This window comes from Macrotis lagotis, chromosome 8 (assembly GCF_037893015.1).
Source record: "Macrotis lagotis isolate mMagLag1 chromosome 8, bilby.v1.9.chrom.fasta, whole genome shotgun sequence".
Lineage (NCBI taxonomy): Eukaryota > Metazoa > Chordata > Mammalia > Peramelemorphia > Peramelidae > Macrotis > Macrotis lagotis.
In genome coordinates this window covers 136244341-136270399 of record NC_133665.1, presented here as the reverse complement: position 1 = coordinate 136270399, position 26059 = coordinate 136244341, and the positions used below count along the sequence as shown (strand labels likewise).

At 38.4% G+C, this 26059-nt stretch overlaps 1 long non-coding RNA gene and 1 pseudogene across 2 annotated transcripts in view; one reads left to right on the top strand and one right to left on the bottom strand.

Moving 5' to 3' along the window:
* Positions 1-26059, top strand: part of LOC141496191 (uncharacterized) — a 54437-nt gene that overhangs the window by 21480 nt on the left and 6898 nt on the right. The gene's annotated exons all lie outside the window — the stretch shown is intronic.
* On the bottom strand, positions 13183-25241 carry LOC141495082 (U6 snRNA-associated Sm-like protein LSm3 pseudogene; annotated as a pseudogene).

Here is a 26059-nt window from a genome sequence, read left to right as displayed (position 1 = left end):
GTTTGGGAACCTGCCTCATTTAGAAAAGGGTCAATGCTCTAGGACAGCATATATATATATATATATATATATATATATATATATATATATATATATATATATATGTATATATGTATGTATATCTCACCTCTCAAAAGTCCCTCTTAATATTGTACCTCCAGGAACATAAATTAGTTCCTGTGTGACCTTCTTGGGATCTTGGGTCTCTCATCTCCCTCCCAGGTTTCCAGGGTACCCTAGAGGCATTAGGGGTATTTCTTCTCTAATGTTGTTAGTTTGAGCCTTCATTCCTAAGTTAGCCTAAATAGTTCTTGTTAGCCATAGTGCTTCAGTTACATTTGACAAATTAACATCAATTCGTTTTTACAAAAGGATATTTACTTACTTTAAAGATAAAGCAAGAATATTTCTCCTTAACACATTGAGAGCAAATTTTCTTCATGTGATCTTGATATGGAAAGAATAAACTCTAGAAAGATTTTATGAACTGATGCTGAATGAAGTGAGCAGAACCAGGAGAAAGCTTGTATAAATTAATAGCAACATTGTGTCATGAACAACTATAATAGATTCAGCTCCTCTTGGCAATTTAGTGATCAAGGACAATCCTAAAAGACTTGTGATGAAAAAGGTCACCCACAATCAGAAAAAATACTGTGGAGTCTGAATGCATAGCAAAATAACTTTTTAATGTTAATTAACTTTAATAATGTTAACTTTTTAAAACTACTTTTATATTTTTTCTTTCTTTTTGCCTCTTTAGTCCTAATTCTTTTTTTTTGTTTTTTTTTGCAAGGCAATGGGGTTAAGTGGCTTGCCCAAGGCCACACAGGTAATTATTAAGTGTCTGAGGCCAGCTCTGAACTCAAGTACTCCTGACTCCAGGGCCGGTGCTCTATCCACTGTGCCACCTAGCTGCTCCCTAATTCTTTCACAACATGGATAATATGAAAATATGATTGTACCTATTCAAGCATATCAGATATTCGCTGCCATGGGTAGGGGGGAGGGTGGTAGAAAAATATGAAACTCAAAAGCTTACAAAAAGAAGAATGTTGAAAAATATCTTTGCATGTAATTTGAAAAAATAACAAAAACAAAAGAATAGGTTCAGATTAAATGAATTTATATATAACATTGTTCCCATCAAGTTCAGATCCAAATGTTGCATCACTACTGGATGCATTCTGGTCTCAGCTACCCACTGGGCTTGGTCTGGAAAGAACAGTATCCTTGGGCTGTTGATGTTGACCTGGCTGCAAAATCCAACTGGGGTTTTATAAAATTCAACTCCTGGATGCCTGAAGTCAGGTATTTTGATCTCCTGATCTTTTGAAGTCTATAAGGTTATAGCCATCTCCAGGTGCCTTTGCATAAAATGAAAACAAATTAATGCCAAGAAAAAATAACCAAGGCTTGTATTGATGGGTTACAAGTTGGCCTCAGATAGAGAGGGCTCAAATACACTCTTTCTAATATTTTCTCTCTCTCTCTCTCTCTCTCTCTCTCTCTCTCTCTCTCTCTCTCTCTCTCTCTCTCTTTCTCTCTCTCTCTCTCCCGAATGCTGAAAGCAGAAAGAAGTCAAGCAAAGAAGATAAGGTTATAGTTGACTAGTACCTAGTTTTGCCTCCACAGCCCCATCAAAAAAGCTCCTCCTCATCATGCATCTGGTAGCTCAGTTCCAGAATGTGCAAACTCCAAATCTCTCCACCATGCTTCCATTGCCTATCAGCATGACTCTTCTGGAAGCTGGCTCCCCAGCCTCCTCCATGTGGGAAATTGCATTAGCTGAGTACACGGATGCCTGCTCATGAGGTCTGGGCTCCTTGCCAGGCCTCTGTCACAATAGAATTATAGAGTTAGAGTTAGAAGGGCCCTCAGCGGTCAGCTAGTCTTGGGTACTCAATTTGCAGGTGAGGAAACTGAGGTCTAGAGGGGTTAATTGATTTACAAAAAATCACACAGATAATAAGAGGCAGAACTAGCATCTGATAACTCTGCTGGCCTCAGTTTTCATATCTGTAAAATGATAGGTTGGAATAGGAGAGCTCTGATGTTCCCTCATTGTTCTAAATTGTCTGATCCCCTGATCTGTCTGCTATTTTGCCTTTTCCCTTTCTGAGATTCCCTAGTAAGACTGTCCTCAACACTGTCCTAAGAGTGTCCCCTTTAACACACCAAACAGCTGACACCAAGGGGTTTTCTGGATAATCCTCAATGGACTGACCTTCTGTTTGGTTTAACTCTGGTGAATGCTTTCTGCCTTCTCTCTGTGTACTGAACTCCTGCCTTCCTGTTTGCCTATTTTAATAGATTATTTGCCTTCTGGAAAATGATGCCACAGCTCAGCTCTTAGATTTCAATTCTATACCTTCTTTTTCATTGCTTTTCCCTTGAGCAGCATCTATTTTGCCAGTACCTTAGAGACTTGGGCTCAGTTAAAAGGATAAAACCAGAACATGGGAAATAAGTCTTGGCATAGACAAGGGAGCTCTGTAGTTTGACTGTGCTATGGAAATTTACCTTCCAAGAAACTGTACTATTTGAAAAAGCCCCAAAGCTTGTAAGTGCTTTCCACTTTCTACCCCCCCCCCCACTCAAATGTAAAGGAGTGGTTCCTCTGTTGCTTTGCATTTGGGATACAAAGTGGAACAGAGGCCAAGGCCAGAAAGCCTTTGGATGTAGGAGATAGGGAGTTTTCCTTTTCAGCAGTGACAAAAACTTTACTAGTGGGGGGTGAGGCAACCCTGAGAATCCAGGAATGGATGAATGGGGTTCACTAAGCATCCCCAGGTAGACAAAGACAAGCCTTTTGTGACCATATGAAACAGGGATGGAGCTTCATGGTATTACTAAAAAACATCACCACCTACTCTAATCAGAATTGAAAGAGCTAGCAAGAATGCCAACTGAGAAAGCTGGGGGATAAATGGAACTCCTAACTGAGGCTAGGGGAGGGGTTAGAAGTGAAGAAACCAGATACAAACAATCTTATCAGAAGGAAAGGGACAGAAAGCAAAAGGGCTAAAGGAGAAAGCTTGAGCTACCAAGCAGAAAAACCAGCAGGGAGACTCATAAAAAAAGAAGGAAGAATGAACAGGGAGACCAGAAAAGGTCACAGTACAATGAAGAAATGTTATTGTGTGGCAGAAAATGAACTGAAAAAAATCCAATGAAAAAGAAAGTAAGACAACAAATTCTACAGGCTCCCTAGAAATAATGAATCAACATTAAGACCTGAAAGGGTAGCGCACCATGGGAAATCAAGTTTGGGGAGATAATGAGAAGTGGAGCTGTTTTTAGTGTTTGTTGGGAGAGGGTTATATACCTATGGGAGCACTGTCTTCAGAACTGTTCTCACTTTCTAAGGCAGAGGTTTCTGCCCTGGGGTCCTTGGACCTCCAAAGAATCCAAAGAGAGATTTCAAGAGGTTCATGAATTTAGAAGGGAAAAAAATGGCCATCTTTATTTTTAGTAACTTACTAACTGAAGTTTAGCATTCCCTTAAATTATTTAGCATTATTCTGGGAAGTGGTTCAGAAGTTTCACCAGGCTGCCAAAGGGGTCAATGACCCCTAGTTTATGGACAGAGAACTAGTAATTGGACTCAACCTTCAGTGGGCCCCTTCCTGGCTCTGATTTCCAGGCACTACCCCAAACAACCCTTAATACAGGGAGACATTGCATGCAGACAACTTCTCACATGGTTTCCCCTAGTGAAATAAGGGAATTCTCATTATAAATTATTAAATTTCCTTTTGTAATACTAATTAAGCTTCTGTGAGTTTAGATGGTGGAGGTCCATTTGGTTGTGAAACCTTGGAGTGGTTCTCAAAGGATATAGCACTTTTGACATATATGTTGGCAATACTATAGGGGAGTTGAGAGATTCACACATGAAGTTTTCAGATAAGCCATTTTTAATGGTTTCCCTGGCTTCTTGCAAGAATCAGATAAATTTAATTTAATTTAATTCAATCAGATTCTTCACAGGATCCCTTTGGGATTACCTTCCATCTGGGCAGCTAGGTGGTACAGTGGATAGAGCATTGACCTCGAAGTCAGGAGGATGGGAGTTCAAATCCAACCTCAGACAATTGCCTTGAACTAGCTGTGTGACTTTGAGCAAGTCATTTAACCCTAATTACTTTGTATCCAGGGCAATCTCCAGTCAACATGATTCATATTTGGCCACTGGACCCCAGAAGGTACTGAAGGAGAAGGTGAAGCTGGTGGCTTAGCACAGACCCCCCCTCACTCAGATCCAATTCATGTGCTTGTCATGGCATCACCTCCCATGATGTCATGGTCTTCTTTGAGAATGAAGGACTATATGATAGGTGTCATCATCACCTTGTATGTACAATGAGAAATTTGAGAACTGACTGGCATCTCGAGATTTGTTATTCATAGGGACAAATATAACAGCACAAACATTCTCCTCTTAGACCTGAAAATCAATTTGAGTTGATAATTTTTTTTAAGATCAGAAGGTGGAATTGAATCACATCCTGGAGTTTTTAAAGACACACACACACACACACACACACACACAATTTGAAGGACAAAGACTGCACACTAAATGGAGTTCACAGACTGAGAGGAAAAGATGAGGAGTTCAAAATCCAAATAGTAAAAGGGGCAAGAGAGTCAGTTCCCAGTCCTCCTCTTAGGATTTAATGAGCCAAGCCGCAAAGACTATGAGGCACAGATGGAATAGGCAAAAGGAAAAAGCAAAAGTTGAAAGAACTGAACTACATATAGAAGAGAAAGAAGTTATAGAGCAGGGCCTTTTGGTCTTGTAGAAATAGTAGAACAGAAGATTCCAGTCAAAATCCCTAGTTTTACCTACTGCTTTAAGGACTGAAGGAAATTCTAAGAAAAGATTTTCTCTTCTTTCTCCAACTTTCCTTCCAGAATCTGTCAACAGGCACTTGGAACATAATCTGCTTACTTCTTTGCCCAAATGTTTCTTGTAACCTGAATTTTGCTTCAACAAACAAAAAAAAAGAGGGATGGTGTTATTAGCTAAAAATAAACATAAATTTAAATTAAATTTAAAATCAGGCAGGCTGCCAAAACTCTGCCTAAATGCTCAGAATTTTCCTTTCTGGGGGTTTTCAGTTATTGTTATTTTATTCTTAACATTTAATTTAATATAAATTTCATTAAACAGCAGGTAAGGAAACTATAATGAATTGAATGGCCATTATATTGCAATTAGGCTAAAAAAACTGAGCTGAGGTGATAACAACCTATGGTTTAATAAATCTCCAGAGTCAAAAAGGGTAGGGAATAAAGGCACTTAGGAATATAACCAGATGAGTATTATCATTGCATTTACCATTGGGATCCATATACCTATTTAGTTCCATGTCTTCCCCATTGGAATGTGAGTTTCTTGAGGCCAGGAATACCGTTTTTGCCTATCTTCTTACTTCCAGTACTTTTCATAATGTAAGGATAAATGTTTGTTGGCTTTGTGAGTTCAAGGTATGGTATGTTATGGGATTAGTATATATGTAAGATAAGAAGAAAGGAAATGAGCATTTATTATGTGCTTACTAGATTCAAGACATGTGGCCAAGAGCTTTACAAATATTTCATTTGATCCTCAAAGCAACACTATTATTATCCCCATTTTACATTTGAGAAAACTGAGAGACAGATTAAATGACTTCCAAGGGTCATACAGCTTGGAAAGTGTGCAGGTTTTATTTATTTTGTGAATGTTATGCTTAGCATACTATGTATGATGAGTAAGAGTTATATTAAAATTGTTTATATTAAAATTCTCTTTTATCTACAATAACATCCAAAATGTCATGGCACACCCTTTGAAATTCACTGTTAGATCTTCTCTATCTTTAGAGCCTTCAAAGCACATATCATGACTCATGCCCAAATATCAACACATATGGAGCAAAGCTTGATTCATCATTATATGCATGCACTAGAAGAAGAACCACATGCTGACTCCAGAGAACCACCTGTTCATGTCTCCACATCCCCAGAATGTTGAGCAAGTTGCAATTAAAACACTGACTGCAAGACTCCCTGCCAGTGGTGGAATTCCAGTCTTTTTGATTCCTTCCAAGTTCACCATTTCTTTAAGAAGTTGTCCCTCAAAATCTCCAAACTCATCAGAATGAATTCTGGTAGAGATTAATAAGATGTGTGATCCTGAATGAATCACACCAACCCTCTTCCATATCTGCTTCAGTTTTATCTTTGAAAATAATAGCACCCACCTTTCAGGGTTCTTGAGAGGATAAAGTAGATAACATTTGTAAAGTACTTTACAAACTTCAAAGTGCTATATAAATGTTAGTTCATCATCATCATCATCATCACCACCACCACCATCACCATCATCATTAAAATAGAGAAATATTTCCTCTTGTAATCCCTCAGCTCTGAAAGCCTTCCAGTCATCAGATGTATAAATCCATGCATGCAGAATGAAGAGGTTGATCCAAGTTTATGGACAGCAGCTCCATGATCTTGCCTCTTCTGCTTTCCTGGTAACTGGAGAAAGAAACATTTTTCTGTTGGTCAACTTGACATAGATCCCACGATTCATAGTTATGTCTGCTGCCCTTTTGAGTCAGTAAGATCTATTTTGCAGATAAGAGGAGAGTGTCTTATTCCACAGCAGTCCTCTCTCTCTCTCATTGGCCATAGTTAACCTTCCTCCATGGTATAATTATAGTAATAAATGACATTTTCAGAGCCTTTAGATTTTTTTTTTGAAAAAGCACCTTACAGATCCTCAGTGCTTGCTGTCCAGGGGCAGCTGGGTGAAAAGGTGAGCAGAGCCCTTTACATCCTGCCTCAGACCTTTGAAACAATATGGTCTTAAGCAAATCACTTAACCACTTCCTACCTCAGTTTCTTCATTTATATGGAGGGGGTACTCAGCTAGATGGTGAATAGAGCATCACCTAGAAGTCAGGAGGACCTGAATTCAAATTTGGCCTCAGACATCTACTAGCTGTGTAAACCTGGCAAGTCACTTAACTCCAATTGCCTAAAAAAATTCATCTCCATGTATATAGTGGGGATAATAATAGCCCCTACCTTCCAGGATTATTGTGAAGATTAAATGAAATAATACTTGTAAAATACTTTGGAAATCTTGAAGTGTATGTAAATGCTAATTATCCATTGCTTGCTTACATTTCATCTGATTCTCACAATAACCCTGTGAAATAAATATTACAGGTATCATCCTCATTTTATACATGCGGAAACTGTTGGGGAAGCAGGACTAGGTAGGAATTAAGTCCTTCCTTTTCTATGAGAGACTTCAGCTTGTTTATCAACTTCTGGTCAGAAATAGAGGCTATAATTACTAATTTCCAAGTACTCTTTTCCATGGATCTCTCTGCAAATCTTGGAAGGCTGCATTGTTTCTGGCTGCCCACAAAATGCAACAGCTGCATTGTATTCTTCCTCAAATACATTCCCCATGACTACATATAGCCCTCTAAAGCAGGGGTTATTTCTATGTTTCTTTCTTGTGAGACTTTCTGTTTCTACTGGGACCTATTCCAATGCTGATTGGTGTAGAAACTTTGCCCTCCCCAACTCTTGATCTGAGTCAGGCCACCCCAGTGCAATCCAGTGCAAATACCTGGATTGACTTAGTCTACTCCAGTTCAGCTCCAGAGTTTAGAAAATCCACTAACCTCAACCTGCCTGTAGCAGGGATTACTTTTTCCAATAGGAATGTGTTTTCTTTAAGTCTTGCAAAGAGCCCAAAGATTGTAGTTTCCTGAAAACTACCTAGGGGTCATGGGAATAATGGTATGACAAAGCATAATAACAAAAATCTGTACTAACTCCCAGGATCAAAAGCAGGAATAGGCAACATGGGGTCCATGAACTTGTTTTTAAAGAATAGTTTGATAACTATATTACAATATAATTGATTTTCTTTGTGATCCAATGTATTTTATTTTAGTATTGAAAAACATTGCTCTCAGAAGGCTTCAACGGCTTCACTAGCTTGTCTAAGGAGTCAATAGCGCAAACAAGGTTAAAAACTCCTTTTCTGAAGAATCTATTTCAGAATATAAAGTCCCTTCCATGGTGCCTTTGTGATGGTAAATAGACATTTCTAAAGCCAACAGTCTTTAATGAGGGTTTATATCACTATTAAGGACTTATTCTTCCTGGCTAGAAAGTTATAATGGTTACTCACCCACCAATATACAATTATGTAATGCTTGCTTCTCTGGTCCACTGAGTCTTTCTCTGACTAGAACATTGCTCGTACTACTTCCTTGACCCCCAAAAGTATTTTTGGGTAAATTTTTTATTCATTTTAAACAGATACAAAATGAGAAAAGAAAAAAAATTGCTATATACAGAGCAAACAGAGACTCCCAAATACTAAGGTACTTTAGGTCCCCAAAATATTGTTAGATCTCAAATTGTAATCCGTCACCTAGAAATAAAACCCTGGACTGGCACAGATAAGTTCAAACTTGGAGATTTAATATTAATTATATTCTCTAAAGTTCATACCCTGACATACTTGGAAAAAACATACTATGGTTCACTTGACATTTCTCTTACAAGTATTAGACTGAATTCCTGCAAGTATCACAGCAACTTTAATGAAGCAATCAAGAAGGTAGATCATCTTCGGGTGAATACTGTTTCTTAGTATTCTCTTTCAGAATGGTTTGTTCTCACTCAGTCCCCTGAAAAGCATACCTGATGCAAAAGAGCAAAGTTTTGGTTCCCCTTAGTAAAAACCTCACAGCTTCAAATAGGAAAGTCTCACTTCCCAAAATGCATAACCAAATGGTTGTTTGGTTTGAATTACCCTCATACTTGTATAACTATTCTTGATTATGTAACATTCTATCCAGCTTCCACTATCATTTGTAGTGGTGCCCATTCTCAGGGGCTCCTGCTTTCCCAATCTCTCCCACTCCTTATGTCCGGAGTTTGGGGTTCCAGCAACCTGAGAAAGCAAAAATTTTTTTTTTCTATGTGTATCCTGTCTTCTGAAGCACCACCTCCCTTCCTCCCATTACTTGCAAAATTGGTGAGAAGGAAAAAAGAAAAGAAAGACTTGATATCAGCATGGTTACCACACAACAACACATCATATCCTTTTATACTGATAAATTTGTTTTTGAAACATCACTCTCTTCTCTACAGATCAAAACCCTCATCCCATACTTACCTTCCTATAAAAATCTTTTGAGTGAAACCACATAATAGAGTGATTTCAGCTGACAAGACATGTCACTTTCCACTTTTGTAGTTTTACCTTTTGTTAATAGAAAGGAAAAGCATTAGTTTTCACTTCAATAATTTGGAAGTGATATTGATCATTGTATTTGATTGAGTTTTATTGCCTTGTGGTACATCAAACATTTAGAAAATGCTTGCTTTGTGTCAAGTACTATGTTAGGTATTGGAGGAAGTAGAATATTGAATTAAAACTTAGTCCTTGCCCACAGTATAATCTAGAGAAGGAAAAAGCCCCAACATTACAACTTGTAATCAGAGAGGTGCTAGAAAATGTTTAATGACTGGTTCCTCCCCCTTCCAAAATATACATATGACACACTCTGTAGTTTAAGCCATATTATTAACATTTCTTCATCATTTCCTTAATCACAAAACAATAAATTAAGCCCTGACTTATAACATTTGCTGATTTCCATGATATAAATACTCAGACTGAAAAATCTTAACAACTGGATAGCATTGGCATAATGCAAACTTTAGATAACTGATCATTAAAGAATGATGAAATGAAGTTGTGAGAAGTTAGGATAGAGAATAGAAAGCCAGACTCAGAGTTGGGAAGACTTGGGTTCAAGTCTTGTCTCTGACAAATATTGCCCTAGATAAGTCACTTATCCTTTCAGTGTCCCCAAATATTTTTTAAGACTATATTCAGCAGGGGCAGCTATGTGGGGCAGTGGATAGAGCACTGACCCTGGAGTCAGGAGGACCTGAATTCAAATGTGACCTCAAACACTTAATAATTACCTAGCTGTATGGCCTTGGGCAAGCCACTTAACCCCATTTGCCTTGAAAAACCTTAAAAAAAAGAGTATATTCAGCAAAAGCTAACCTGAATTAATAGAACAAATTTTTCTACAAAGGGGTCTCTAAGCAAGTGAAATCATAGGTCCACTATTCCTTGCCCCAGAAAAAGAAGAAAGAAATGAAAGGGGGCAGCTTGCCCTAGCTGTGAACTAGCTGCGTAACTTGGGCAAGTCACTTAACCCCATTGCTTTGCAAAAATATCCAAAAAGAAGAAGGAAGAGGAGGAGGAGGAGGAGGAGAAAGAGAGAAGAAAAAAGGAAGAAATGTAAAAGAAAAAGTGAGAGAGGAAAGGAGGAAGAAAGGAAAGAAGTCTTATGTAATTTAAATGGAGATAGAAAAGGCAGGTATGGAATTGGGTAGGCTTCCTAGAAAAGATGGCATTTTAGGAATTCAAGAGGTAAAAGAAAGAATATTCTAAGCACAGGTACCTGTAAAAGCAAAGTAGCAAGTACAATACATGTTTATTAAGCATGGATTGTCTGGTTTGTTTGGAACATTGTGTTCATAGAGGAGATATAAATATGATAAAGTCAGAAAGGTATTTGGAGGGGCGGCTAGGTGGCGCAGTGCATAAAGCACCAGCCCTGGAGTCAGGAGTACCTGGGTTCAAATGCTGTCTCAGACACTTAATAATGACCTAGCTGTGTGGCCTTGGGCAAGTCACTTAATCCCATTTGCCTTGAAAAAACCTTAAAAAAAAAGGAGAGTATAGAAAGGTATGTAAGAGGGATTCTTGGAAGGGTGATAGGGCAAGGTAGGGAGTAGAAATAAAGGAGAGAATTCTTAAGGGGTTGTTGCTTTCAGGAAATGTTATAAAAATGAGAGATACACACAAACCAAATATAAAGATGTCAAAAAATCAATTTTAAAAAATGAATCCATACTGTAATGGAATTAAAGATGGATTCAACAATTCAACAAATGGACCCAACCAACATTTCTTAAGAACATAGCAAATAAGTATAGCTAAGTGGTACAATGGACAGAGCACCAACTCTGAATTTGAATACAGCCTCAGACAGGAGACTGTACTAACTCTGTTATCCTGTGCAAGTCACTTAACCCTAATTGCCTTGGGGAGAAAAATATACCAAACACCCACCCCAGCATCAGGTACTGTTAGGAGGCAATGCAAAGAGGCCAGGTTTAGAGGGCTTGGGTTCAAAATACAGTTCCATCAAGTGCTTTCTCATGACTGGTCAAGTCACTTAACCTTAGTGAGCCTCACTTTCCTCATTTGTAAAATAAAGGGTTTTGAATTAAATGATCTCAGAATTCTTTTCTAACTTTAAATCTTTGTTTTTGTTATTCTAAAACACTTATCATTTCTAGAAAAAAATTGCCTATTATGTGTGAAGTGATAGATAGGCATTGCAGAGGCAATGTAAGAGGATTCAGGCAAGTTTGGGGGCTTCTGAAAAAGTTTCATCTCTTTAAGGGATAGGTGGATATTTGCAGATTTCAGAATAGTCAAAGGTTTTCTTCAGATAGGCTTTACTCTTTTTTTTTTAGGTTTTTGCAAGGCAAATGGGGTTAAGTGGCTTGCCCAAGGCCACACAGCTAGGTAATTATTAAGTGTCTGAGGCTGTTGAACTCAGGGACGGTGCTCTATTCACTGCACCACCTAGCCACCCCTAGGCTTTCTCTTAGAGGAGAGATCAAGATGCTAAGAATCTGGGAGAGTCCTAAATGGCCATGACTCAGCACAGTGGCCTTACTTTTATTTTCCATACTTTTTAGGTAACATAAAATCAAGGCAATTATGTGGCAGGGTGACAGAGCCTGGAGTCAGGAAGATCTGAGTTCAAATTCAAATTCAAATGCCAGCAGTATGACTTTGGACAAATCATTTAACCTTATTTGCTTCAGTTTCCTCATCTGTAAAATGAGCTGGAGGAGGAAATGGCAAAATACTCCAGTATCTTTGTGAGGAAAACTCCAAATGGGTCATACTGTTAGACATGACTGAAGGACAACAAAATCAAGGTTTAAGAACAGCCTGTGATTATAGAGCACTCTTAGATTTATAAAACACTAGCAGCTAGAGGTGCCATGGTGCACAGAACCCAGAATCAAGAAATAGAGTTTCAAATTTGTGTTCAAATCTACTTTCAGGTACTTACTAACTCTGTGACCCTGAGCAAATCGCTTAATCTGTCTGCCTCAGTTTCCTCATTAGAAAAATGGAAATTAAAAACATACTTTTGTCCCAGAGTGGTTGGGAGTCTCATATGAGACAGTTGTGACATAGCCTCTCTGCTAACTTTTCCAATTATCTATTAAACTTCTCAAACTGGATATCCTGTAGACATCTTAAACTCAATATGTCCACAATTGAAATAATTATATTGAGGCTACTACCCTCCTCCAAGTCATCCAGGTTCGCAACCTAAATATCATCTTCTTGTTCTTTAATCCCTGTATCCAATCTTGTGAAGTCCTGTTGATTTTCTTTTTGTAACATCCTTTGTATACAACCTCTTCTTTCCTCTGACACTGTCACCAGGGTCTACCCTGGTGCACACCCTCATCACTTCATGACTGTACCATTATAGTCCAGTCTATTCTGTCTAGCTGTCAAATATTAAGAGCATACATAAATCTGATTGTGCCCCCCTCCCCAGTCAATAAACTCCAGTGGCTTGCTTTCACCTCCAGGATCAAATATCAAAACCTGTTTGGCATTCAAAACCCTTCACAACCTGGTCCCTCCTACCTTTCCAATTTTCTTAGAACTTCCTTCCCTCTCCTCTCCCCCAATAAACTGCTGTCTAGTGGCACTTCATTCCTTGTTGTTCCTAACACAAGATTCTCCTCCTCCAGATACAACATTTTTCCACTGGCAGTATTAAATGCTCTCCCTTCTCATTTCTACCTCCTGGGTTTTCTGATTTCCTTCAAGTCCTGCAAAAATTCTATCTTCTAAGACAAGCTTTTCTTGACCCCCTTTAATGCTAGTGATTTCGTTCTGTTGGTTATCTCTAACCCTGTCTATATATATATATTTTTTTTTCAAAAAACCAAAAGGTAACTTTAATTTAAAAAAATGTAATTGCCTACAAGATGAAAAGAGACAAATGAAATCACTGACAGAGTCCTGCCTTAAGACGCTTCCATTAATTGATAGGTCTGGTATCAGAAATCTAGGGATGAGTGTTATGCCAGTTAGATTGGGAATTGTTTGGAAATAAACACATTTTAAATGTGCAGCGTTCCTTGATTATTTCTAAATATCCAAAAGTATCACAGGCTGATCTCTTGAACACCAGCTTTTTGTGCAGAGGCTATTATCCAGTCTCCAAGTTTTCACATGGGATCAAGTCTTGCTTTCAACCAACTCTCAATGGAGAGGCTACTAATACAACCCCATCGCCTCAGACAAACAGCATTGGAATGTTCCACTTGGTAGACTTATAGATCTCCTCATAAGTTTCTTCATCAATTTCTGTAGTTGTCACAGTCTCTTCTACGTCTCCCAAAATTATGTTTAAATGCTGATCATAAGCATGCAATCTTCCTCGTAGTTTTCGGTCATTTCTCATCTTTACATAAATTCTCTCACCTAAACTGAGTCTGATGAGATCCAAGGGCTCCTCAACAGTGTTGGTGGTCTGTTGCTGATCCGTGTCGTGTCGTCTGCCATCTTTCAAATCTGGCTCCTTTTTCTATATATTTTTTGCAAATAGTTTTTTGCATGTTGTCTTTTCATTAGAATGTGAGTTCTTAGGGGGAAGTTAGGTGGCACAGTGGATAGAGCACCGGCCCTGGAGTCAGGAGGACCTGACTTCAAATCTGACCTCAGACACTTAATAATTACCTAGCTGTGTGACCTTGGGCAAGTCACTTAACCCCATCGCCTTGCAAAAATAAAAATTAAAAAAAAAGAATGTGAGTTCTTCATCTTTCATCTTTCTTTGTGTCCCAAGAACTTTGCATATTGCCTGGCCTGCAGTAGGTACATAATAAATATTTATTGGCTGACTATTGACTATTAATCTTATTTGATCCTATGGTGGAGGTTCTATTATTATCACCATTTTAAAGATGGGAAAACTGAGACTGAAAATCATTAAGTCCTGAGTCCTGAGTCATACAAATCTTGAATGTCTGAGACAAGATTTCAAACTCTTTCTTCAAGTTATCTAGTTCCTCATTATTAATATAAATGGGGTGTATGAGGTATTCAGAAAGGACTAGGACCTCTGGGCTTGCCAAGCCCTTTTCAGAGTTGTTTATCTACCTTTGGTGTGCATCTATCACTCAGCTCTCATCACTGACTCTTAAGCAGCTGTAGCAGGCACAGCAGTCACACCCTGGTAAAAGGGTAACCAGGAACTGCCAGTGGAAAAGTATGGTGTCTGGAGTTGAAGGATCTTATATTAGGAACAGCAGCCCAAGTGACAGTGGTTGAAGCAGGTACTATGGCATGCTTAGAACTTGGTCAGACATCAAAAACAACAAGGTTATCCACTGCATCCAGGCCATTGCCAGTCATCTTGACTTTTGTCCAACCACTAGACCTCCATGACTCTAGAATAGAGAGTGAAAGTAATGACTATATTCAACTCTACCTCACTTAAATTCAAACCACCCATGAGTCAGTGATGTCATTGATCCTCTTCAAAAATGAAAGGTGAGGTTGCACAGTGGTTAGAGCACTGGCCCTGAAGTCAGGAAGACCTGAGTTCAAATCCGACCTCAGACACTTAATATTTACCTAGCTGTGTGACTTTGGGAAAGTCAACCCCATTGCCTTGCAAAAAGCAAAACAACCCCCCAAGAAACAAAAAGAAGGGTGAATAACAGCAATATCAATAATATCTTGCCAGCCTATAAAAGGACAAATTTTGGCATTGACCACCTGAATTGTCTGCCTCTACTAAAGATACAATAGAAAAGGTCAGGACTTTACTTTGGTAAAATGGAACAATAAATTGGGCTCCTTCAGAGGTTCCACTGAGACAATTATAGGACATTACTGTCCAAGACCAATGTTCTTCAAACATTGTACTTCAGACACTAGGTATGGCAAACAAACTCTTAGGGGAGATGGAGCAGGGCATAGTACCAGCCAGTGTCAAGAGAATAAGCCTATAAGATCTAACATAGAATTGTTGCAGATAATCTCTGCCAGAGGCAGTCCAGGGCTCAATTTTTGAGCAATGGAATATCACCCAACAAAATGAGAGAGACTAAGGTGTGGAAATTGCACAGGTGACAGCACAGGAAACCTCTGCTGAGAATTTCTAGTACCTGCTGCCCTATGGAAGGGTCCCTTTTGCTTGGTGCCCAGTGACTAGCAATACTCCTGATCTAGTACCTCAGAGGCTTAGCCCCACTCATTTGGCACCATTCTGGAAATATCAGCATTCAGAAAGACAAATGACCTTTGGCTTGCCCTGTGTCCTTTCCCTGGCCCCCTGTCAGCCTGGAACTCACCCCTATGCCCAATAAAAGTACTTCCTCCACCAAATGTTTTAGCCCAAGTGGCCAAGATGATTTGAGCCTAAGATGAGTTTGATGACCTCCCAAGTGGTAATTAAAAGTCAGTAGACTAATTTTTCATCAAAGTGAAGAGAGCACTGGATCAGGAGTCAGGAGCACCTGAGTTCAAATTTGACCTCATATACTTATTAGCTGTGTAAGATTAGGCATGTTACTTAACCTCTATTTGCCTCAGTTTCCTCATCTGTAAAATGGGAATAATGATAATACCTATCTCCCAGGATTATTGTGAGGATCAAATGAGATAATTATTTCAGTAAGCACTATATACATATCTGTATATGTATATTATCATCATCATCATTCAAATATAATTTTCCCTCCCTCCTGCCTCCTCCCCTCTCTTCTTGCCTTCAAATATAATTTATTAAACACTTCCTAGTATTTCTTTCTGGAGTATGGAGCTTCAAGTGCTATGTTCAACACTGAAATTGCCTGAGGGCTTTGGAGAAGGAAGAGATATGGTGATAGGGAGTAGTGAAAATAACAATACCCTTTGCCTTCAGAAAAGAAATTAAAAAAAAAGTCAATGAAGCATTCCTTAAAATGAACAGAAGGAAATTAGAAGGGAATGTGGACAAGCATGGCAATGTTGTAACTATCATGCTAAATTTGACATATACTTAAAAAAAAAACAGGGGCAGCTAGATAGTGCAGTGGATAGAGCACCAACCCTGGAGTCAGTAGGATCTGAGTTCATATCCAGTCTCAGACACTTAATACTTACCTAGCTATGTCACCTTGGGCAAATGATTTAGCCCTGTTGCCTTCAAAAATAAAAGAAATTTTAAAAAACAAGCAAGTTGTACTTATTAGAGATTTAGCATGTTATATATATAGTCAATCCTCTTTTTAGGTTCTTATCTGTATAAGGAAATATTTGTGTTTATTGCTATCAATTTCATAATGACCAAGTTCATGACTACCACAGGACCTGCCTTCTATAAAGTGCTATATAAATATTAGTTATTTTATTAATATTATTAAAAATAAAATACTTTTTAAAAAGTTCCTTATGAATCCATATTTTGAAGCAAGTGAGAATGGCCCAACTCACTTCTTTGTGCCTTAGTGCCTGCCTAATCTGTCTATGAGTAAGGGAGTCCTTGGTACAAAGAAAAAAATGTCCTTCCCATGACAGGTCCAACCAGAGATTGAAGATGAAGGGGCCATTTTGTTACCATAATTGGATAGGCAGGACATTTGAACTATGGAACAGCAAGGCTATAGATCTTAAGAGTACTGCCAGAATAGAGAACAAAAGAGCCAAGTGAGATCTTGGAGTGAGAAAACAGTATAACTTTGGTATTTTTGATTTTCCCTTCATGTCTTCTTTTCCTTTTTTGTTTTTATAGCCTTTTGTGTTGTCTATATCTGGAAAAGACCTGTACTTGCACCATGCTTTAAATGTACCTACCGCAAAACAAACTCTGAAGGGCTAATAGACCTATGCCAATGGTTGTGTTACCCTGATCATCAGTGGTTCAGGGACCCTGGCATCCTTTAGAGAGAAAGAGAATCAACAAAAGTTCTCCTTTCCTGGACCCTCTTTCTCCACTTCACCAGAAAGCATGTGCTTGTTCTTCAGATCACCCCCAGCCCTACTCTCAAGGAGGGCAGCTTTCTCTGATCTTTGCAACAGTTTTCCAATTAGAATTCTTCAGGCAAATTCATCTGGAAGAACAATCTCATTGTATGGTTGGCCGAACTGCAGAGAGAGACAGACGGACAGAGAAATATAGACACAGAAGCAGAGACAGACAGACAGCAAGAGAGAGAGAGACAGAGACAGAGACAGAGAGATAGAGAATAGAGACTGAAAGATAGAGACAAACAGATACAGAGACAAAGAGACAGAAACAGAGACAGAGATAGAGACAGAGGCAGAGAGAGAGAGAGAGACAGAGAGAGAGAAACAGAAAGACAGAGAGACAGAGACAGAGAGACAAAAGGGACAGAAAGAGAGAGAGACCCAGAGAGAGAGACAGAGACAGAGACAGAGAGACAGAGAGACAAGACAAAGAGATGGAGAATAGAGATTGAAAGATACAGAGATGAGACAGAGAGATGGAGAATAGAGATTGAAAGATACAGACAGAGAGACAGGAACAGAGAGAGGGGGCGACTAGGTGGCGGAGTGGATAGAGCACCAGCCCTGGAGTCAGGAGGACCTGAGTTCAAATGTGACCTCAGACACTTAATAAGTACCTAGCTGTGTGGCCTTGGGCAAGCCACTTCACCCCATTTGCCTTGCAAAAACCTAAAAAAAAATTATATGTTTGCAATTCTAAAGGACTTGTGATGGAAAATGCCATCCACATCCAGAGAAGGAACTCTGGAATCTGAATGCAGACTAAAGCTACATTTTCAACTTTTAAAATTTGTTTTATGTTTTATGTTTTTTTTCTTTCTCATGATGTTTTTCCTTTTTGTTCTGATTCTTCTTTCATAACATGATTAATATAGAAAGATGTTTAACATACTTATACCTATATTAGATTGCTCTTTATCAGGGAGGGGGGAGGGAAGGGAGGGAGGGAGAAAATTATGAAACTCAAAACCTTAGAAAAATGATTGTTGAAAAGTATCTTTGCATGTAGTTGGCAAGACAAATAAATAAAATGTTAAAATTACATGGTCTCATAAAAACCAATACTATAAGCAAATTAGAAGATCAAGGACTAGTTTACCTGTCAGATCTATAGAAAGGGGATCCATTTATGACTAAGGAAGAGATGGAGAACATCACTAAAAACAAACTAGATGATTTCGATTACATTAAATTAAAAAGCTTTTGCACAAACAAAATCACTGTAACCAACATCAAAAGAAATGTAGTAAAATGGGAAACAATCTTTACAACTAATGTTTCTGACAAAAGACTTATTTCTAAAATATACAAAGAACTGAATCATATTAAAAAACAAGTCATTTCCCCAATTGACAAATAGTCAAAGGATATGCAAAGGCAATTTACAAATGAGGAAATCAAAGCAATCCATAATCATATGAAAAATTGCTCTAAATCATTACTTATTAGAGAAATGCAAATTAAAGCTTCTCTGAGGTACCATCTCACACCTCTCAGACTGGCCAATATGACCAGAAAGGACAATGATCATTGTTGGAAGGGTTGTGGGAAATTGGGGACACTATTATGTTGTTGGTGGAGCTGTGAACTCATCCAACCTTTCTGGAGAGAAATTTGGAATTATGCTCAAAGGGCACCAAAAATGTGCATACCCTTTGATCCAGCAGTACCCTGAAGAGATGATGAAAAAGGGCAAAAACATCACTTGTACAAAAAAATATTCATGGCAGCTCTGTTTGTGGTGGCAAAAAATTGGAAATCAAATAAATGTCCTTTAATTGGGGTATGGCTTAGCAAACTGTGGTCTATATATGTCATAGAACACTTTCGTTCTATTAGAAACCAGGAGGGATGGGAATTCAGGGAAGCCTGGAGGGATTTGCATGAACTGATGCTGAGTGAGATGAGCAGAACCAGAGAAACACTGTATACCCTAACAGCAACATGGGGGCGATGATCAACCTTGATGGACTTGGTCATTCCATCAGTGCAACAATCAGGGAAAATTTGGAGCTCTCTGAAATGGAGAATACCATCTATATCCAGAGTAACAGCTGTAGAGTTTGAACAAAAACCAAGGGCTATTCCCTTTAATTTAGAAAAAAACTGCTATCTTATTGTCTGATCTTCCTATCTCTTATATTTTTTGTTTCTTCCTTAAGGATATGATTTCTCTCTCATCACACTCAATTTGGATCAATGTATAACATGGAAACAAAGCAAAGACTGACAGATTGCTTACCATGGGGGTGGGGGAAGGGAAGTAAGATTGGGGGGAAATTGTAAAACTCAAAATAAATAAAATCTTTAATAAAAAATAAAATAAAATTATATGGTCTCTTACAACCTATATCACTGCTATGGGGAGGGGAGAAAGAAAGAAGAGTTGTAGAAAAACGGGGAACTCAAAAGCTGAAGTAGCAATGGAATGCTGAAATGAATGCTGAAAATTATCTCTGTATGTAATTGGGGAAAAATATAGTGTCTGAATATCTCATGCCTAGATCACTGGATTTAACTGAGTCAAGAAAGGACCTAGAACAACTCTCCCATTGATTCACTAGTTTTCAGGGCTACATGCATCATTTCTCTTCAAAAGGTTGACACAACCTGGGAAATCCTCTTGCAGAAAACTGGATTTTAGAATCAGGCTTCCCAGGTACCTAGGAGTTTCAGAGACCCCTTTTCCTCTAGGAAGCTAAAGCTCAGGACTTTCTTAGACGAGTGTCCTTCTACATAGATGCCCTTTTTGGAGCTGAGAGGTTACCCTTTGGTTAGCATTTCAGTAATGCTTTGAGGTTTGCAAAGTTCTATATGTAAGTAATTTCCTTTGATTTTTCTCAGCAACCTTGTGAGGTAGATCCTATTATCCTCATTTTACAGAAGAGGAAACTAAGGATGAGAAAGACTTACCTAAGGCCATATGACTTAGTTAAGTATCTGAGCTAGGATTTGAACTCAAGTTTTTCTTCCTCAGTGAGCCACCCTAACTGTATATGGTGCAGTGGAAAAGACACTAGCTCTGAAACTAGGTGAATCCAGATGACCTGGGTTCAAATTCCAGCTCTTCCACTTATTTCTGTAAATCTCCATTTTCTTTTTTCCTGATTCACATGACATGCTTTGATTTCAGGAAAGTATGACAATAAAGAGACATGAACTAGGGAACAAAATATATCAATGTCCTCTACTCAATAAACTATTTTTTTCTAATGGTCAATTAATGATCAATTAATTGGCTAATGTTATAACATTCTAATTGTCAGATTTGATTTTTTTCAAACTTCATTTCTTTCTTTTTTCTTTCTTTTATTTTTTCTCTTTCTTTCTTCCTTCCTTCCTTCCTTCCTTTTATTCTTTCTCTTTCTTTCCATGCAATTTTTAAAATTTTTATTTAAGGCAATGGGATTAAGTGACTTGCCTATGGTCACACAGCTAGGCATTTTTTTTAGTGTCTGAGGTCACATTTGAACCCAGATCCTCCTGACTCCAGGACTGGTGCTCTATTCACTATGCCACCTAGTTGCCCTCTTTCTTTCTTTCTCCCTTTCTTTCTTTCTCTCTCTCTTTCTTTCTTTCTTTCTTTCTTTCTTTCTTTCTTTCTTTCTTTCTCTTTCTTTTACTCTCTCTCTCTCTCTGTGTCTTTCTCTCTCTCTCTTTTTCTCTCTTTCCCTCTTTGACTCCAGCCCAGGGTCAAGGTGTTTTCTGTTTACCTTGGGTCTAACCTCCAACAAAACAGGAGAAATTTCTTTATAGGACATCACAAGAGAGTGAACTTTCCCACAAGAGTCTGACGCATAGGTATCTGAGCTAGCCAAGTCTGTAATCTGCACATCTTTAATCACTGGAATCCATCTTCTGGAAGGTGCTGAAGATCTTGCCTATATCCTCTCTATGAAGATACCAAAAAAATTGTGTGAAGACCTAAACAAAGACTAACAACTCTATAAGCTCATTAAGTTGTTCAGGGAACTCTCTTGATCATGCACTCCCATCCCACCCCTGCCCCAGGGTGTAATAAGAGACAGAGACACAGACAGACAGACAAACAGTGTGTGAGAGAGAGAGAGAGAAAGAAAAACAGAGACAAAGAGACAGACTTAGACACTGATTTACAAAATAAAGAAGCTACTCTATCTTGATCAGGAATTCTTCACCTTATTTTGTATCATGAAACTGCCAGTCTTGAGAATCTTATGGATCCCTTTCCAAAAATGCTTTGAATACACAGGACTATTAAAAAAAAAAACCCCATAGTTTCCAAAATAAGTTTTTAAAAGCCAAGTTTAGGAATCCCAGGTTAAGAATCCTTGTAGATAATAATCCTTTCCAGTTTGAAATTCTAAGAAGCTAAATCTTGCCTTGCAAGATTATGTTTGGAGAGTCTTATTGCAAAGAAGTATTTGGGAATATTGTGATTATTGAAGTTATGTTCACCACATATCTCTGAGAGAAAGAAAGATTAGAAAACAATTTTAGGAATGGGACATAAGGAGAAGAACAGCAGTTATATCAATTTTGGTAGGAAAGGAACACTGTTGAGAAAAAGAACAAAAGAATGGCTAGAAGCAGGTGTGATAGAAAGTTAGATTTCCAAAATTAAATTTTCCTACTTTGACAATTTTGAAGAAGGTGTTGTGCCAGAAAGAGCAATGAATGTGGAGGTAGAGGGCCTTTCTTCATATTGCCATTCCTTAGGCAAGTTGCCTCATTTCTGGGACTCAGTTTCTCTATCTGTAAAATGGGTGTGTATTTGTGGGAAAGTATGCCTTAGGTTTATGGAGAAAATTTTCCATTGCTACTTTATTAGGGTATTTCATTAATGCTTTTGCTTTAAACTAATTGTGTATTCTGAGTGAATAAAAAAAAAAACCTTGATAGGAGCTTGTGAGCTAAGATTTTGAGAGAATGGGAACCCAAACAATGTTGGAGTAGCCTTGTCCAAGAAACCTAGCATGCAAATTGGATCATGGTGATATTCTCTCAATGCTACACAAATGGATGAGGGCAACTAGGTGGCTCAGAGAATAGAACACTAGCCTTGGAGTCAGGAGGATGGGAGATTGAATCTGGCCTCAGACACTTGACCCTGACCACCTTGCATCCAGAGCCTTTTCTGGCCACTGGACTCAGATGGCTCTGGAGGAGTAAGTGAGGATGGTGACTTAATATGGCCCCCCTAAAATTTAATTCATGTGCTTGTCATGGTATCACTTCCATGAAGTCATGGTCTTCTTTGAGAATGAAGGACAAACATCACACATGGTTGAGCTGTACTCTGTGTCAGTAAAGGAATTTTAACATCATTGAGAGTGCAGAGCCATTGAGTCAATATAGAATAAAATAAAAAATAAGATTGTTTGTGGGTCACACTTAGATTTTGTCCAAGTCAAATTTAGGGGGAAATTACAAAATATATTTGAACCAATAATGCCATAATATTTTCAATGTCAGAATGGGTTTAGAGCTGTACAGTTCATGCTCCACAGGCTATTATTTCCTTCTAGGTACTTGGCCTACAATTTTTTAGGTAAATGAATGGTGGTGTCTGGGTTATGGCCCTATGGTTCAAATAGTCAGGCTCCCTGCAGGCATGGTTAATTGAAAGACCTGATTAGCATGCTTTTCAACTCAAATGTCAGCTGTCATCACACTGCTGCTTATGGAAAGAGATCAGCTTCACCCTGGTTCCTGTCCCCTGCTATTGCTCATTAGCCCATCAGTAGCTGTTTCATCCCCAGATTAGAGGAATGTTCTACTGTGCATTTGCTCTTGCTGCTGAGATCTGGGTTGGGAAGTGCACATTTGTCCATCTACCTGCCAGATAAATTGACCCCAATCTGGGAACAGACATTTGTTAACCTTAAAATATTTACTTATCATGCAAGACATGAGTACTTTTCAGGAAGGAGACATCAGAAGAACCATTCATGTGATCCCTTCCATATTCTTTCCCAAAACATTATTTACTCTGAATGAATAAAAAAATTTGTGAGACTCTTCCTGTGCAGTTGAGATTCAAATATTAAGAGCAAAGAGAGTCCCTGCCCTCATGGTTCTTTCATTCTAATAGAAGGACACAATATAGATATAGAGAAGGGGCACTTTGGTTTTTTTAAATAATATTTTATTTTTATGAAAATTCAATTTTAACATTCTTTTATCATTAGCTTTTGAGTTCTAAATTTTCTCCCTCCTCCTCTCCACTCTCCCCTCCCTAAGATGGTAAGCAGTTTGGTAGGTTATGCTTGTTCAATCATGCAAAGCCTATTTCTATATTAGTCATATTGTGAAAGAAGATACAGACCAAAAAAACCCCAGACCATGAAAAAAATAAAGTGAAAAATAGTATGCTTCAATCTGCATTCATACTCCAACTATTCTTTCTTTGGATGTGGAGAACATTTTTCATCATGAGTCCTTCGGAATTTTCAACAGGTATCTTGGTTATCATGCTAGTTTTTATTTCTGACCTGGTTACTGAGGAACCCTCGGAAAAGTCTTCTGATTTTTCAAAACCCACAAAGTTTTAACTTCTGTCTATGCACACTCATTTATCTAAGATCTTGAAAGCACAAATGCAAAAGAAATAGGTACCATGTGTTCATGGACACATGGTGGATGGGTGGGAAGAATACACTGTGGCAATGCCCCAGTCCTCCATCAACTTCAGCAATCTTCCTCACTTAAAAGCTATCAGGGAGAAAAGAATCACAAAAGGAATGAAGGGAGGGACCCATTGATTCTTCTGTAGTTGAATTCAGTTTCTGATCCTCTGCCAATCAAAAGACTCTTCTTCACCATACAGTATGAAGCCCTCAGTCAACAATCAATCAATCCATCAACAAGGTTTTATCAAGTGCCTGGTCATGGATAATAGTAAGTAATGAGAGGATTTCTGTATTTGTTCTGGTGTGTGTGTGTGTGTGTGTGTGTGTGTGTGTGTGTGTGTGTGTGTGTGTGTGTGTAAAAGAGAGAAAGTCAGAGACAAAGACAGAGATAGAGATATATAAAGGAAGGACCTTACAGACATCCTATAAATACTTCTGGAGCACTAATGATGTGATAAAGAGGAGTCTTTAGGATGACTTGTGGAGTATTCAAAAGGCTGTAACCAACCAAAGTGATCTCTTGAAGGGTGAAAACTTGTATTGGTAAGAGACATCAGGATCTCTCCATCTAAAACTGACATGATGTCTGAAAGGTGGGCTTCTGTTTTCTCTCTCTCTCTCTCTCTATATATATATATATATATACATATATATATATATATATATATATATATTTATATCTTTTTTAGGTTTTTTGCAAGGCAAATGGAGTTAAGTGGCTTGCCCAAGACCACACAGCTAGGTAATTATTAAGTGTCTGAGACTGGATTTGAACCCAGGTACTCCTGACTCCAGGGCCAGTGCTTTATCCACTACGCCACCTAGCCACCCCTTTTCTGCCTCTCTTTATTCTTTCTTGTTTTAAGTGAAGGTACAGCCAGCAAAAAGGTCCAGAAGTTCAATTTTATGTGAGGATTTGAATCAGCAGACTCCTGGGTGTCAAAGAACTTGCTAAATGTTGTGGGATTTCAGGGTCATTTGAATCATAAAATGTGGGATTAGATATTTTCTTTGATTCCCACAATCTCTTTTGTTGCTGCTGTTCTTGATTCATTGTTTCATTTGTGTTCAATTCTTCGTGACCCCTTCATATTTGCAGTTTTTTTTTGGCAAAGGTACTGGAGTGGTTTGCCATTTCCTTCTTCAGTTCATTTTTACAGATGAGGAAACTGAGGCAAGCAAGATGAAGTGACTTGCCTAGAGTCACACAGTTAGAAGAGTCTGAGGTTGAATTTGAACTCATAAAGATGAGTCTTCCTGATTCCTATTGTACCACCCAGATGCCCCCTGAAATCACTTAAATATGCTCAAAACAAAAATTAAGTGCCAAAGATAAAGAAACTCCAAAGGTTTTCATCATCTAGAACACCCAGAAACCAAAAGTAGGGGCAAAAACCCCAAACCCATAATTTGATGCTTACCCTAAATTCATCAAGCACCCCTCCCACTGCCATCACTCCCCCCACACATACATACATACATACATACATACATGCATGCACACACACATATATCACTGTGTACTTCATAGACCCAAGAATATGGTACAGGCTTATAATAAAACCCAAACCTATCTCTCTTTCCAGTGCTGTGGAGATCCTAGAACCAGGCTACAGAATTTTGTCCTAGAGGTGATAGATTGCCAGATAATCACAATCTCTCAAAAACAAAAACCTGCCAAGGGTCACATCCCTGTAGCCCCAGTGCTGCAAAGTTCTGAACCACAGTCCTAGGGCAAGGAACTAAGGAAAAGAGGGAGCAAGAGATCACACAAGGACAGGACACTATATGTGTTCAGGGGCTGCACTGTACACTACCAAGCCTGAGGGAAAGAGTACAACTTGACTCCAGTTGGAGCCAATTCTAACCAACATAAATCAGCCAGGGCAGAGACCTAGGCTAGTGAACCATGAATTCCTCAGTGTGGGAGGAGGATAAGATGCTTTGAGACCCAGCACCCAAGGAAACTACAATCATAGGGAAAAGGGTAAGGAAAGGAATGAGAGGGAAAATAAAAGGGGAAATACTGAAATTGCCAAAGATTTCAGGAAGAACATTCAAAGACCTTGAACATAAACAGACAAACAAGAAAAAAAAAACAGTTACAACTGGAGAAAATATCTGATCTCCAGATACAATAAATGAGTTCAGTAAAAAAAAAAATCCAACAATTTGATGAGATAGAGAGCCCTGTGGAATCTGAGAATACTGAATCTCAATAAAATGTTTCTGAGTGATTCAAAACAGAAATGAGATGTATAAGAGCAAAATT